A 13,200-nucleotide genomic window follows, 5' to 3' on the forward strand; every position below is an offset into this window, starting at 1 on the left:
TACAATCCTCCTAAAAGGCAAAAAAAAAAGCACCCCCAAACAAAAAAAGCCCCACAATTTGGAGAGACAGAACAAGCATCAGTACCTGGCATGGCAGGGATATTGGAATTATCTGACCAGCAGTTTGAAACAATTATCACTAATATGCCAAGTGCTCTAATGAATAAAGTAGACAGCATGAAAGAACAGATGGGGAGTGTGAGCAGAGAGATAAAAGCCCTAAGAAGGAACCAAAGAGAAATGCTAGAGATCAAAAGTACTGTAACAGAAATGAAGAATGCCTTTGATCAGTTTATTGGTAGACTGGACCTGGCTGTGGAAAGAATCTCTAATCTTGAGGATACATCAATAGAAACCTCTAAAACTGAAAAGCAAAGAGACCAAAGACTGAAAAAAAAACACCCCAAAACAGAACAGGATGTCCAAGGACAGTGAGACAACTACAAAAGGCATAACATATGCATAAGGGGGTTACCAGAAGGAAAAGAAAGAGGGAAAGGAACAGAAGAAATATTTGAAACAATGATGACTGAGAATTCCCCCAAATTGATGTCAGACAGAATACTACGGACTCATGAAGCTCAGAGAACACCAAGCAGGATAAATGCCAAAAAAATTACACCTAGGCATATCGTTTTCAAATATAGAAAATCAACAATAAAAGAAGAAAGAAGAAAGAGGGGAAAAAACACCTTATCTATAGACGAGCAAAGGAAAGATTTACATCATTTAAATTTAAACCATTACATGGTTTCTCCTCAGAAACCATGCAAGCAAGAAGAGAGTGGAGTGAAATATTTAAAGGGCTGAGAGAAAACCCCCACCAACCTAGAATTATGTACCCTTTCAAGTTACCATTCAAAAGTGAAGGAGAAATAAAAGCTCTCTCAGACAGATAAAAATTGAGGGATTTTGTTGCCAGTAGACCTGCCTTGCAAGACATGTTTAAAGAAAGTTCTTTAGAGAGAAAGAAAATGATAAACGTCATTAACTCAGATCTACATCAAGAAAGGAAGAGGTTCTCTTGCCTCCTCACTTCCAAGATGACCAAGGAAAGAAGGAACAATGGTTGTGCCAAAAAGGGCTGTGGCCACGAGCAGCCTATTCTGTGCACCAGCTGTGCCTGATGCGTGTCCAAGGACAAGGCCGTTAAGAAGTTCGACGTCTGGAACATAGCAGAGGGTGAAGCCATCAGGGACATTTCCAAAGCGAGTGTTTTCCATGCCTGTGTGCTTCCCAAGCTGTATGTGAAACTACATTACTGTGTGAGTTGTGCCATTCACAGTAAGATAGGAATAGTTCTCCTTCTTGGGAAGCCTGGAAGGACCAAACACCTTCACCCAGATTTAGACCTGCGGGAGCTGCCCCACAACCTCCACCAAAGCCCCTGTAAGGAGTTAGTTCCTTAGAGACTGAAGAAATACTGTTCTCTGAAAGGACAATAACCTGGAAGTTAGACTTAAAAAAAGAAAAAAAGCTAGAAAAATGGTACTGATGAACCTATTTGCAGGGCAGGAAAAGAGACGCAGACATAGAGAATGGACTTGTGGACACAGTCCGGGAAAGGGAGGGTGGGACCAAATGAGACAGTAGCATTGACATATATACACTATCATGTGTAAAACAGATAGCTAGTGGGAAGCTGCTGTATAGCATAGGGAGATCAGCTCAGTGTTCTGTGATGACCTAGAGGGGTGGGATGGAGTTGGGGTGGGAGGGAAGCTCAAGAGGGAGGGGATATATGTATACATATAGCTGATTCACTTTATTCTACAGCAGAAACTAACACATTATACTCCAATTAAAAAAAAGAAAGCGCATCAGAGAAGGAATAAAAGAAAGTAAAATTAAAAGTTTTATTTTTCTTTTCTCAACTGATCAAACAGATAACAGTTCATTCAAAATATTAACAGTAACGTATATTTGACTATGTATGCTTAGGTGTAGATTTTATATATATACATATAGGTATATAGATATGTTTATATATGCTTATATATAAGTGAAATGAATGAAAGCAATGAGGAAGGGATAGGAGAGAGGAATTAGGATTATTTTGTTATTATAAGGTACTCACATTACCTGTAAAGTGGTATAGCGTTATTTGAAAGTAGAGTTGGATTAGTTATAAGTGTATATTGTAAAATTTATGGCACCCACAATAAAAAGTTAAAAAGCAATTGGCAAACTATGTAGACTCAAATCTGAACCAAAGTTTTTAGCATGAGAATAAGATATGCTACAGAATCACACACAAAGATGAATGTGATTTTATAAAAGTAGCAATAAAAATATTTCAATTCAAATTATAATTAAAAACCCTGCCATCCAGGCTAAATTTTTAATGCTTTGATAAAAGGGTTAATATTAAAAGAACCTAGGGACTTCCCTGGCAGTCCAGTGGTTAAGACTCCATGCTTCCACTGCAGGGAACCCTGGGTTCGATCCCTGGTCAAGGAACTAGATCCCACATGCATGCCACAACTAAGAGTCACATGCCACAACTAAGACCAAAAAATAAAATTAAAAAGTTAGAAAAAGGGGCTTCCCTGGTGGCGCAGTGGTTGAGAGTCTGCCTGACGATGCAGGGGACGCGGGTTCGTGCCCTGGTCCGGGAAGATCCCACATGCTGCGGAGCGGCTGGGCCCGTGAGCCATGGCTGCTGAGCCTGCGTGTCCGGAGCCTGTGCTCCGCAACGGGAGAGGCCGCAGCAGTGAGAGGCCCACATACCGCAAAAAAAAAAAAAAAAATTAATTAATAAAAAGTTAGAAAAAATAAGATAGTAATGTTTAAAGTAAAAAAAAATCGCTAAAAAAGAAAATAAATAAAAGAACCTAAGAATTGTAACTCTCACACCTGATGAGTTCTTCTCTTTCGCTGGCATTATCAACCTAATCTTGCCAGAGCAGAATCTAAGCATTCTAGACTTCTTAAAGGAAGTGAAAAAGGCAATAACCAAGGTGAGCCCAAATGTGAATTCTATGGTCCTAAGCAGTAGATGATCAAAGGGAAAGTTCTTCTTTTTCACTTTGGGTGACTCATTTGAATACAGTATTTTGGGTTTCTTTTCCTTTGTTTGTTTTAGAGTTTTTCACATATCTGAAATCCTTTGTTTAATGAATGTGCATCTTCTATTTTAAAAATTTAATTTCTGGGTTTCCCTGGTGGCGCAGTGGTTGAGAGTCCGCCTGCCGATGCAGGGGACACGTGTTCGTGTCTCAGTCTGGGAAGATCCCACATGCTGCGGAGCCTGGGCGTCCGGAGCCTGTGCTCCGCAATGGGAGAGGCCACAACAGTGAGAGGCCCGCGTACCGCAAAAAAAAAAAAAAAAAGTTTAAAAAAAAAAAATTTAATTTCTTATGTGACTTCCCTGGTGGTCCAGTGATTAAGACTCTGTGCTTCTACTGCACGGGGCACGGGTTCGATCCCTGTTCAGGGAACTAAGATCCTGCATGCTGTGTGGCCAAAAAAGAAAAAAAATTAAAAATTTAATTTCTTATTCTGATGGCAGAATAGAAATTTTAATGCAAGGCAGAGAGATTTTGTGAGTGTGTGTGTGATATTATAGGTAAGTTCTTTTTAAAAATGTGTTTCTAACTGAGGAATACATTTGAAATGATATCAAGAATAGCCCAGACTTCAGATTCTGTCAGTAGGTAATCCTGGATGCAAGTGTGAGTTCAGTCTTGCCAGCTCTGAGCGTAAGAAAGATATTTTATTTTTCTCAATCTCAGTTTCCTCCTGAGTAAAATGTGAGTAACGAAGTAATCAGTTGTTAAGGATGAAATGAGCTAGTGTGGTAAAGGGCATTTCACTCCCTACAACATAGGGCTCAGAATATTTTAGTTTTTTGAATAAAGGTCTTTATTGTATAAGGGATTTCACAATCGAAGTTACATTGATGGATGAGATAAACTTTGTAACTGTAACTCCTCACTATCACATGGAAAGTTCCTTACTTTTATAATCTGTGTGAGCTCAACATCATTATAATTTTCAATGTAAAATATTGAACTGACTTTTAAAAACTGAGTTTGAGGGAAAACGTACATGAAATGCCATGAGCACTTTCTTCTAATTGGATTCCAGCTTATTCTATTGGATTACCATTTTCCTAAAGAACACACTTAAGTCTGGCCTAACTCTTATTTTTAAAAATTATTTATTTATTTGGTTGTGGCAGACGGGCTCCTTAGTTGAGGCAGGCAGGGTCCTTAGTTGCAGCTTGCCGGCTCCTTAGTTGCGACATGCATGTGGGATCTAGTTCCCTGACCAGGGATTGAACCCGGGCCTCCTGCCTTGGGAGCTCAGAGTCTTAACCACTGTGCCACCAGGGAAGTCCCTTAACCCTTATTTTTATTTTTCAAAAATCCCACTCACGGGCTTCCCTGTGGCACAGTGGTTGAGAATCCGCCTGCCAAGGCAGGGAACACGGGTTCGAGCCCTGGTCTGGGAAGATCCCACATGCCGCGGAGCAACTAGGCCCGTGAGCCACAACTACTGAGCCTGCGCGTCTGGAGCCTGCGCTCCGCAACAAGAGAGGCCGCGACAATGAGAGGCCCGCGCACCACGATGAAGAGTGGCCCCCGCTCGCTGCAACTAGAAAAAGCCCATGCACAGAAACGAAGACCCAACACGGCCATAAATAAATAAATAAAAATTAAAAAAAAAAAAAAAAAAAATCCCACTCAGGGAATCTGAAGACAAATGTTATTAGGTTGAAAAATATAAAAGCGTCAATACTCAATTCCTTTGACCTAGAAAAATATTTTATTTTCACAACTTTTTTTTTATAACTGCAAAATGAATACAGGATCAAGAAAATAAAAATATAAAAAAGAAAAAGTGAACCACATAAATTTTACTTGCCAGAGATTAATATATTTAGCAATTTATCATATTTCCTTCTTGTTTTTTTTCAATTAATATATATTTTTATATGGTTGTGATCATTTTCTCCAATGAATATCATAGTTTTTCACTTAATATGGAAAAAGAATCTTTATCAACAACTTCTTTAATGATTACATAAATCCTCTCTATGAATAAATCACAACTTATTTACCCACGCTGCTATTGTGTGTGTGTGTGCACGTGCACGCGTGAGAACTTGCTGACATAATACGCCATTTACGTAAAGGATTCCAAAATGTGTTTAACATATAACAACTAAGCACCTCTCTAACAGAAACTCTTGGTTAAATGTTAACTAGAAATAAATACATATGCATTTAAAACAGATGGCAACTGTTTATTTCAGTTATAGGCTTACCTAGAATGGAGGCATACACTAAGACAGTTTTATAATTAACATTCAGTACATTAGCAACTATGTAAGAAACTCTGTACTTATCCCTTGATGTTCTAATCTGTAGATTCACTTAGTTTCTCTTTCAGCAACTTTCCTTTAAAAAAATACGATTACTAATAAAAACCAAAAATGTGCAGTTTCACTTTTTCTTTGACTTTCTTTGCCCATATCCTGGAGGAGTTTTCAAAATGGCAATAAGAAAAGAGAAATGAGTACAAATAAGAAATGACAATTCACCCTTGAATGGCATGTGTGTGAAAGTTAACCCAGGCCTTCACCATGAAGAGGGAGGCAGAAAAAGCCTCGATTGCAAGAGGTGGCCTTTTGGACAGACTTGCGTCAGAAACAGAAAGAAATGCATTGGTTTTTGCGTGCAGCTGTCGAGGAAGCAGAACTTCCTGTGTTTGAAATTCTGTCTGCAGTTAAATAAAAAGAAAAAAAAAAAAAGGAAGTATGTAGTGCTCTCTGCAGCTTTTCTCCAAATTTACCTAAATACTGCATATGAGCAAAAGAGACCATCAAACTGCAGATGTAGAGACAATGAACAAATGATTCAGGAAATATTTCTGGAATGTAATAATTTTTAAGAAAGTATAATTTGGTGCTACAGTTATTTACTTTCGTTTTACTGTTCATCTAGATTTTTAATTCCTACACATTTCCGCTGGGAGATCTAAAATGTCTCATACATTTTTCTTCTGCTTTTTAAGGGATTTATCAAGCTGGGCAATTCAGTGAGATAGTTTCCTTCAAATACTAGAGAGAAGGTAAGAACAGAAAAGGACATTTTATATTTCACTGCTAATAGAAGACAATTTTCTCATGAACTATTTATTTAGAATTATCTCTAGTGTCCCTGTCCCCTAAGGCTTTAAAAAATTTCTCTCAACTCTATTGGTATTACAAACCCAAAACATGCATAAAGATAACATCACTTTTAATTTTATGTCAATTATCCACATCTGAAAGAAAGCTTCTCTAAATATCAAAAAATGGAGGATCCTTCAGAACAAGATACAATTAATTCCAAAGTCTAAGATAAAAAATACTCTGGGGCTTCCCTGGTGGCACAGTGGTTGAGAGTCCGCCTGCCGATGCAGGGGACACGGGTTCATGCCCCTGTCCGGGAAGATCCCACATGCCGCAGAGCAGCTGGGCCCGTGAGCCATGGCCACTGAGCCTGCGTGTCCGGAGCCTGTGCTCCGCAACGGGAGAGGCCACAACAGTGAGAGGCCCGCATACCGCAAAAAAAAAAATACTCTGACATTTTCTTTTATTATTGATTAATTGATTAATTTAAAAATTGAAGTATAATTAATTTACAATGTTGTGTTAGTTTCTGGTGTACAAAGTGATTCAGTTATACATAAATACATATATATTATTTTTCATATTATTTTTTGTTATAGTTCATTACAAGGTATTGAATACAGTTCCCTGTACTATACAGTAGGGCCTCGTTGTTTATCTATTTTATACACAGAAGCTCGCATTTGCCAATCACAAACTCTTAATTTTTCCCTCTCCCCAGCCCCCTCTTTCCCCTTTGGTAACTATAAGTTTGTTTTCTATGTCTGTGAGTCTGTTTCTGTTTTGTAAATAAGTTCATTTGAATCATATTTTAGATTCCATAAAGTGATATCATATGATATTTGTCTTTGTCTGACATATCATTTCATATGATAATCTCTAGGTCCATCCATGTTGCTGCAAATGGCATTATTTCATGCTTTTTTATGGCTGAGATGTGATATATATATCACGTTTAGGTTGCTTCCATGTCTTGGCTATGGTAAATAGTGCTGCTATGAACATTAGGGTGCATGTATGTTTTTGAATTAGGGTTTCCTATGGATAGATGTCCTAGGAGTGGGATTGCTGGATCATATGATAATTCTATTTTTAGTTTTTTGAGGAACCTCCATACTGTTCTCCATACAGTGGAATGGTGGAACCAATTTACATTCCCACCTACAGTGTGGGAGGGTTCCCTTTTCTACACACCCTCTCCAGCATTTATTATTTGTAGACCTTTTAGTGATGGCCATTCTGACCAGTGTGATGTGATACCTCATTGTAGTTTTGATTTGCATTTCTCTGATAATTAGCAAAGTTGAGCACCTTTTCACATGCTTATTGGCCATCTGTATGTGTTCTTTGGAGAAATGTCTATTTAGGTCTTCTGCGCATTTTTTGCTTGAGTTGTTTGGGTTTTTTGTTATTGAATTGTATGAACTGTTTGTATATTTTGGAAATTAAACCCTTGTCGGTCTCATCTTTTGAGAATACTTTCTCCCAGTCCATAGGTTGTCTTTTTGTTTTGTTTATGGTTTCATTTGCTGTGCAAAAGGTTTTAAGTTTGATTAGGTCCCATTTGTTTATTTTTGCTATTATTTCTTTTGCCTTGGGAGACTGACCTAAGATAACATCAATATGATTTATGTCAGAGAATGTTTTGCCTATATGCTCTTCTAGGAACTTTATGGTGTCATGTCTTTTTTTTTTTAGTATTTTTAAAAATTATTTATTCTTTTGGCTGTGTGGGGTCTTCGTTACTGCACGCAGGCTTTCTCTAGTTGCGGCAAGAGGGGGCTACTCTTTGTTGTGGTATGTGGGCTTCTCATTGTGGTGGCTTCTTTTGTTGCTGAGCACGGGCTCTAGGCACATAGGCGTCAATAGTTGTGGTTCGCGGGCTGTAGAGCACAGGCTCAGTAGTTGTGGTGCACGGGCTTAGTTTCTCCATGGCATATGGGATCTTCCCAGACCACGGATCGAACCTGTGTCCCCTGCGTTGGCAGGCAGATTCTTATCCATTGTGCCACCAGGGAAGCCCTATGGTGTCATGTCTTATATTTAAGTCTTTAAGCCATTTTGAGTTTATTTTTGGGTATGGTGTGAGGGAGTGTTCTAAATTCATTGATTTACATGTGGCTGTCCAACTTTCCCAACACCACGTGCTGAAGAGACTGTCTTTTCTCCATTGTATATTCTTGCCTCCTTTGTTGAAGATTAATTGACCATAGGTGTGTGGATTTATTTCTGGGCTCTACATTCTGTTCCATTCATCCATGTGTCTGTTTTTGTGCCAATACCATGCTGTTTTGATTACTGTAGCTTTGTAGTAGTGTCTGATGACTGGGAGGGTTATGCCTCCAGCTTTGCTCTTTTTCCTCAGGATTGCTTTGGCAGTTCTGGGTTTTTTGTGGTTCCATATAGACTTTAGGATTATTTGTTCTAGTTCTGTGAAAACTGTCAGTGGTAATTTGATAGGGATAACATTAAATCTGTAGATTGCTTTGGGTAGTATAGCCATTTTAACAGTGTTAATTCTTCCAGTCTAAGAGCATGGGATATATCTTTCCATTTCTTTGAATCACCTTCAATTTCCTTTACCAATGTTTTATAGTTTTCAGCATATAAGTCTTTCACCACCTTGGTCAGGTTTATTCCTAAGTTGTTTTTTTTCTTGATGTTCTTTTAAAAGGGATTTTTTTTTTTTTTTTGCAGTATGTGGGCCTCTCACTGTTGTGGCCTCTCCCATTGCGGAGCACAGGCTCCGGACGCACAGGCCCAGCGGCCATGGCTCACGGGCCCAGCCGCTCCGCGGCATGTGGGATCTTCCCGGACCGGGGCACGAACCCGCGTCCCCTGCATCGGCAGGCGGACTCTCAACAACTGCGCCACCAGGGAAGCCCTAAAAGGGATTTTAAAAAAAAAATTCCCTTTCTGATATTTCATTGTTAGTGTAAAGAAATTTAACAGATTTCTGTATGTTAACATTGTATCCTGCTACCTTGCTGAATTTGTTTATCAGTTCTAGTAGTTTTTGTGTGGAGTCTTTAGGGTTTTCTATATATAGTATCATGTCATCTGCATACAATGACAATTTTACCTCTTCCCTTCCAATTTGGATACCTTTTATTTCTTTTACTTGTCTAATTGCTGTTTCGAGGACTTCCAGTACTGTGTTGAATAGATCTGACATTTTATTAAATATGAATCTGTGTGGGAAGGGACATAAATACCTAATAACAACTATCATGGAGCTGAAGGAAGGGAATAAAAGAGAATATATTAAATACTATACACCACAGTACTGGATTTTAAAGAAACTCAGAATAGTTCCCAAAGGTTCTCATTTGTTGGGTGGCAAAGAGAGAAAAGAATTTATGTAAAATGTAGCATTGAAAAGGGCCTTCTGTTCACAGTTCCATGTGATCAGATTTGTTCATCTGCCATCACTGAGAGTGTAGACCTTAGTAATAATGGGTAATGCAGGTGTCTTTTATTTTAATGTAAACTCACTATAAGAAATTCTTAATAAGATGATGGTGTAGAATGTGACTAAATTTTGTCCTCCTTAAAAAAGTGACAATGTTGAAAAGTTATCTCTGACAAGAGGCTGGAGGATGATTATAAAAATGCAGATGTGCATTTCCTGGTATTTTCTATGGTTAGATAAAGAAGTAGGAGAGAGGCCTCTACCTGGAGTTAACAGGTGTGGTGGTGTCTGTTCAGAGGCCAGGAATCATTTAACACTCTGCCAAAAACAATCAGAATGGGGAAAATGAAAGTAAGCAAACCAGGGGTAAAGAGAATAAGGGCGCATGAAGAGAAAGAACATCTGATAAACAAACTTTCACAAGGGTCCATAGAACAGTAGAGACGAAAGGAACTCTGGGAACAGGTGTGAGGGTAGCACTTTGGAGATCGTAGAACTTTGGTGCCAATGGGAACCTGAAAAGGCAGTGAGTAAACCTCCCTCATTTACAAAGGAGAAAACCGATGCCTGGAGAGGTTGCTGTGACCACTACCCACATATATTCACATTCATTGTTATTAGCTTCAATTGCCCAACAGTTACATTTTTTTGGCTTTTTATATAAATTTTTGGATGTGAGCTATGGATAGATTGCAGGCACAAAATCTCCATCTACACTGACTAAAGAAATCAATGGAAAATAAGATTCTAAACAACTTAATTTTATTAGTTTTCTGAAAACATATATTATTTCAAGTAAGGGATACATAGTGTTGTGGGAATAACCAGTCTCTTAGGCTAGTATTATTAGTAATTTTTTCCTAATTATGGAAAAAAGATTTTTAAAAAAGAAGATATCTGTAACCCAGAGAAATGTTCACTGCTAACATTTCCTTCCACAGTATTTCCTTTTAATATCTCACAAAATTGAAATCATATGCATCTGTGATTTTATATTCCTTTCCAGTGAACAGTTTCTAATGCTGGATTTTTATCTTATTTCAACTTTATTTTATTGGTATTACAAAAAACATTGTAATGAATCTCATTCATTAATTCATCAAATAGTTTTGAGTGCCAAATATTTTTGAGTTACAAATATTTGGAAAAAGTGTCTAACCCTAAGTGGTTACAAACCTCACTACCAACTTCCTGCCTCCTCTTCCCCCCCAGTTTCATTCCAGCCCTGACCCTGGGTGGTGAAGTTGAGGTCTCCTATGCCAAATCTGTTTCTAAAAATGTTAAAAAAGGAGAAAAAGTGATTTGGAGAATTGTGTTATCTCTGAACAAAGCCATGCTTGCAATCCATTCATCTTGCTGTAGATTAATATTTCTTATTTGGAGTGTTAGCCACTTGATATTGACTTTCTGTCCATATAAATTCTTGCTGTGCCAATCCTAATGTCCTCCAAGGTACGCAGATGCCTTAGGCTAACTAGGGATCTCGTGCATGAAAATGCAAAGGAGAAAAGCGTGTTAATATGCTTCAAAAATATCACCCCAGGCATATATACCTGCCTGTTTCTCTCTCTCTTTCTCACACACACACACACACACACACTCTCTCACTCATGCTTGCATGGCCAGAGAGAACATTACTTGGCTCCTCTCAGGGCTTGGGAGACCTGCATTTACAATATCCTTTATCCCACAGCCCTGAGCTATTAACCTAAGTATAACATGATTTAATTAACATGTAATGTTGATTAACATGCATTAAGAAGGCCTACAGTACTTGAGTGACAGAGCCACTGGTATTATGTTATTTAAAAGCAAAACGCTAGTACCTTGATAGTACCTTCTCAAGTGCAACGAGACCACCAATTCTTCCGTGCCACTTTTGCATTTACCATATTCATTGGGTGTCTGGGTATGCTATGGAGAGCAAATCAGCTTGTTAGTCTATAAACTCTAAGGTAAATATATCATTTCAATAATCTTGTCTTATGGAGAAAAATAGAGAGCACCAACTTAGATTGGGGGCTCAGTTTTTGGAAAAAGTGACAATTGAATAGACACCTGAAGAATGAGTAGGATTATCCCCAAGGAGACAGGGGAAGGATGTTCCAGAAGGAGGGGACAAACTTTGTACTGTTCTGATATGGGACAAAGGTTAGTGAGGCAGGAATGAAACGTAGAATGAGGTTAAAATTAGGAAGTAGGTAGGGGCCAGGCAAAGCTGGGCCTTGTGAGCCAAAGAACAGGGTTTGATTTATTCAAGATGCTGCAGAAAATCATTGACGTTTTTTAAGCTGGGAAGAACAATTTGTGCATACATTCTTGCTTGTCTTTCAGAAGATATATTTAGGATAGATTTCTAAATGTGGACGTCTGGGCTTAAAGATATAACTATTTTTAAGGCTCTGGCATTTCAACCAGTATTCATACCAATTCAATTTCCTATCAATAGTGTATGAAAGAGTGTCCATCTCGCTAACCCTCAATAGCATTATCATTGAAGAAGAATTCTGCCATTGAAGAAAAGCAGTGTTGTGTTATTTTGTCATTATATTACTAGGGAACCTGAACATTTGTTAATATTTATTAATAATTTATATTTCTTTTTTCCTAAATTATCCATGGCCTTGTTTCTTTTTTTTGGTGGTGTGTGTGGTATTTATCTTACTGATGTGACATAGCTTTTTAAATTTAAAGACTATTACCCTAGTTCTTATTTCTTGCATATATATATATATATATGTTCTCCCAGTTTGTTTGCCTTTTAATTTTACTTGTACAGTCTTCCTCACCTTATAAGAGTAATTTGTTATCAAAAAAACATTATTGTAAGTTGAAAATGGAGCTACTATTATTTTAAATTAGAAAAGGTGATTATATATATATATATGTATATATATATTCCAGAGTCCCCATAAATGAAAAACACCAAGTCTCATTGAAATAGACCTATTTTACTTCACTAGTTTACAGTACTTGTGATAACACAACATAACAATTTCTATTCACTAATTTCTGTATAATGTGCTGTTCACCTGCATTCCTGAAGGTTTTTATAGTTATTCTGTACATCACACTTAAGACTATGTTCTCAAGCAAAGCATACATACAGTATTCAAAGTTTATGTAATTCAACCTTTAATGCAAAATAGAAACATAAAACCAAACTTTAAACAAATAAAAGCAAGACTTTCAGGAGCACGTGCATAAGCTTGTTATTGCTACATACTAGCAAACCAGGAACACTCTGAGATGGGAGTTTAGCAGGATACCCCAACTCTATATAACTGTGAAGTCACCCTCTCTAAACTGGTCCTAAAAAAATCTGAATCTGGGCTTCCCTGGTGGCGCGGTAGTTGAGGGTCCGCCTGCCGGTGCAGGGGACACGGGTTCGTGCCCCGGTCCGGGAGGATCCCACATGCCGCAGAGCGGCTGGGCCTGTGGACCATGGCCGCTGACCCTGCGCGTCCGGAGCCTCTGCTCCGCAACGGGAGAGGCCACAGCAGCAAGAGGCCCGCGTACCGCAAAAAAAAAAAAAAAAAAAAAAAAAAAAAAAAAAAAAAAATCTGAATCTGTCCTCCTTATGTGAAGAAAGTGGGGAGAAGGGTATTAGAAGAAACTCCTTATAAAGTATAAAAGTTGTAACCCTAATGGGCGTATTTTAAAATAG

At 38.2% G+C, this 13,200-nt stretch overlaps 1 pseudogene; it reads left to right on the forward strand.

The window, feature by feature from the left end:
* The first annotated feature begins 1,043 nt into the window (after window positions 1-1,043).
* Window positions 1,044-1,393, forward strand: LOC136118921 (small ribosomal subunit protein eS26 pseudogene; annotated as a pseudogene).
* Window positions 1,394-13,200: the final 11,807 nt, after the last annotated feature.

The sequence above is a fragment of the Phocoena phocoena genome, chromosome 2 (genome assembly GCF_963924675.1).
Source record: "Phocoena phocoena chromosome 2, mPhoPho1.1, whole genome shotgun sequence".
NCBI classification, from domain to species: Eukaryota; Metazoa; Chordata; class Mammalia; order Artiodactyla; family Phocoenidae; genus Phocoena; species Phocoena phocoena.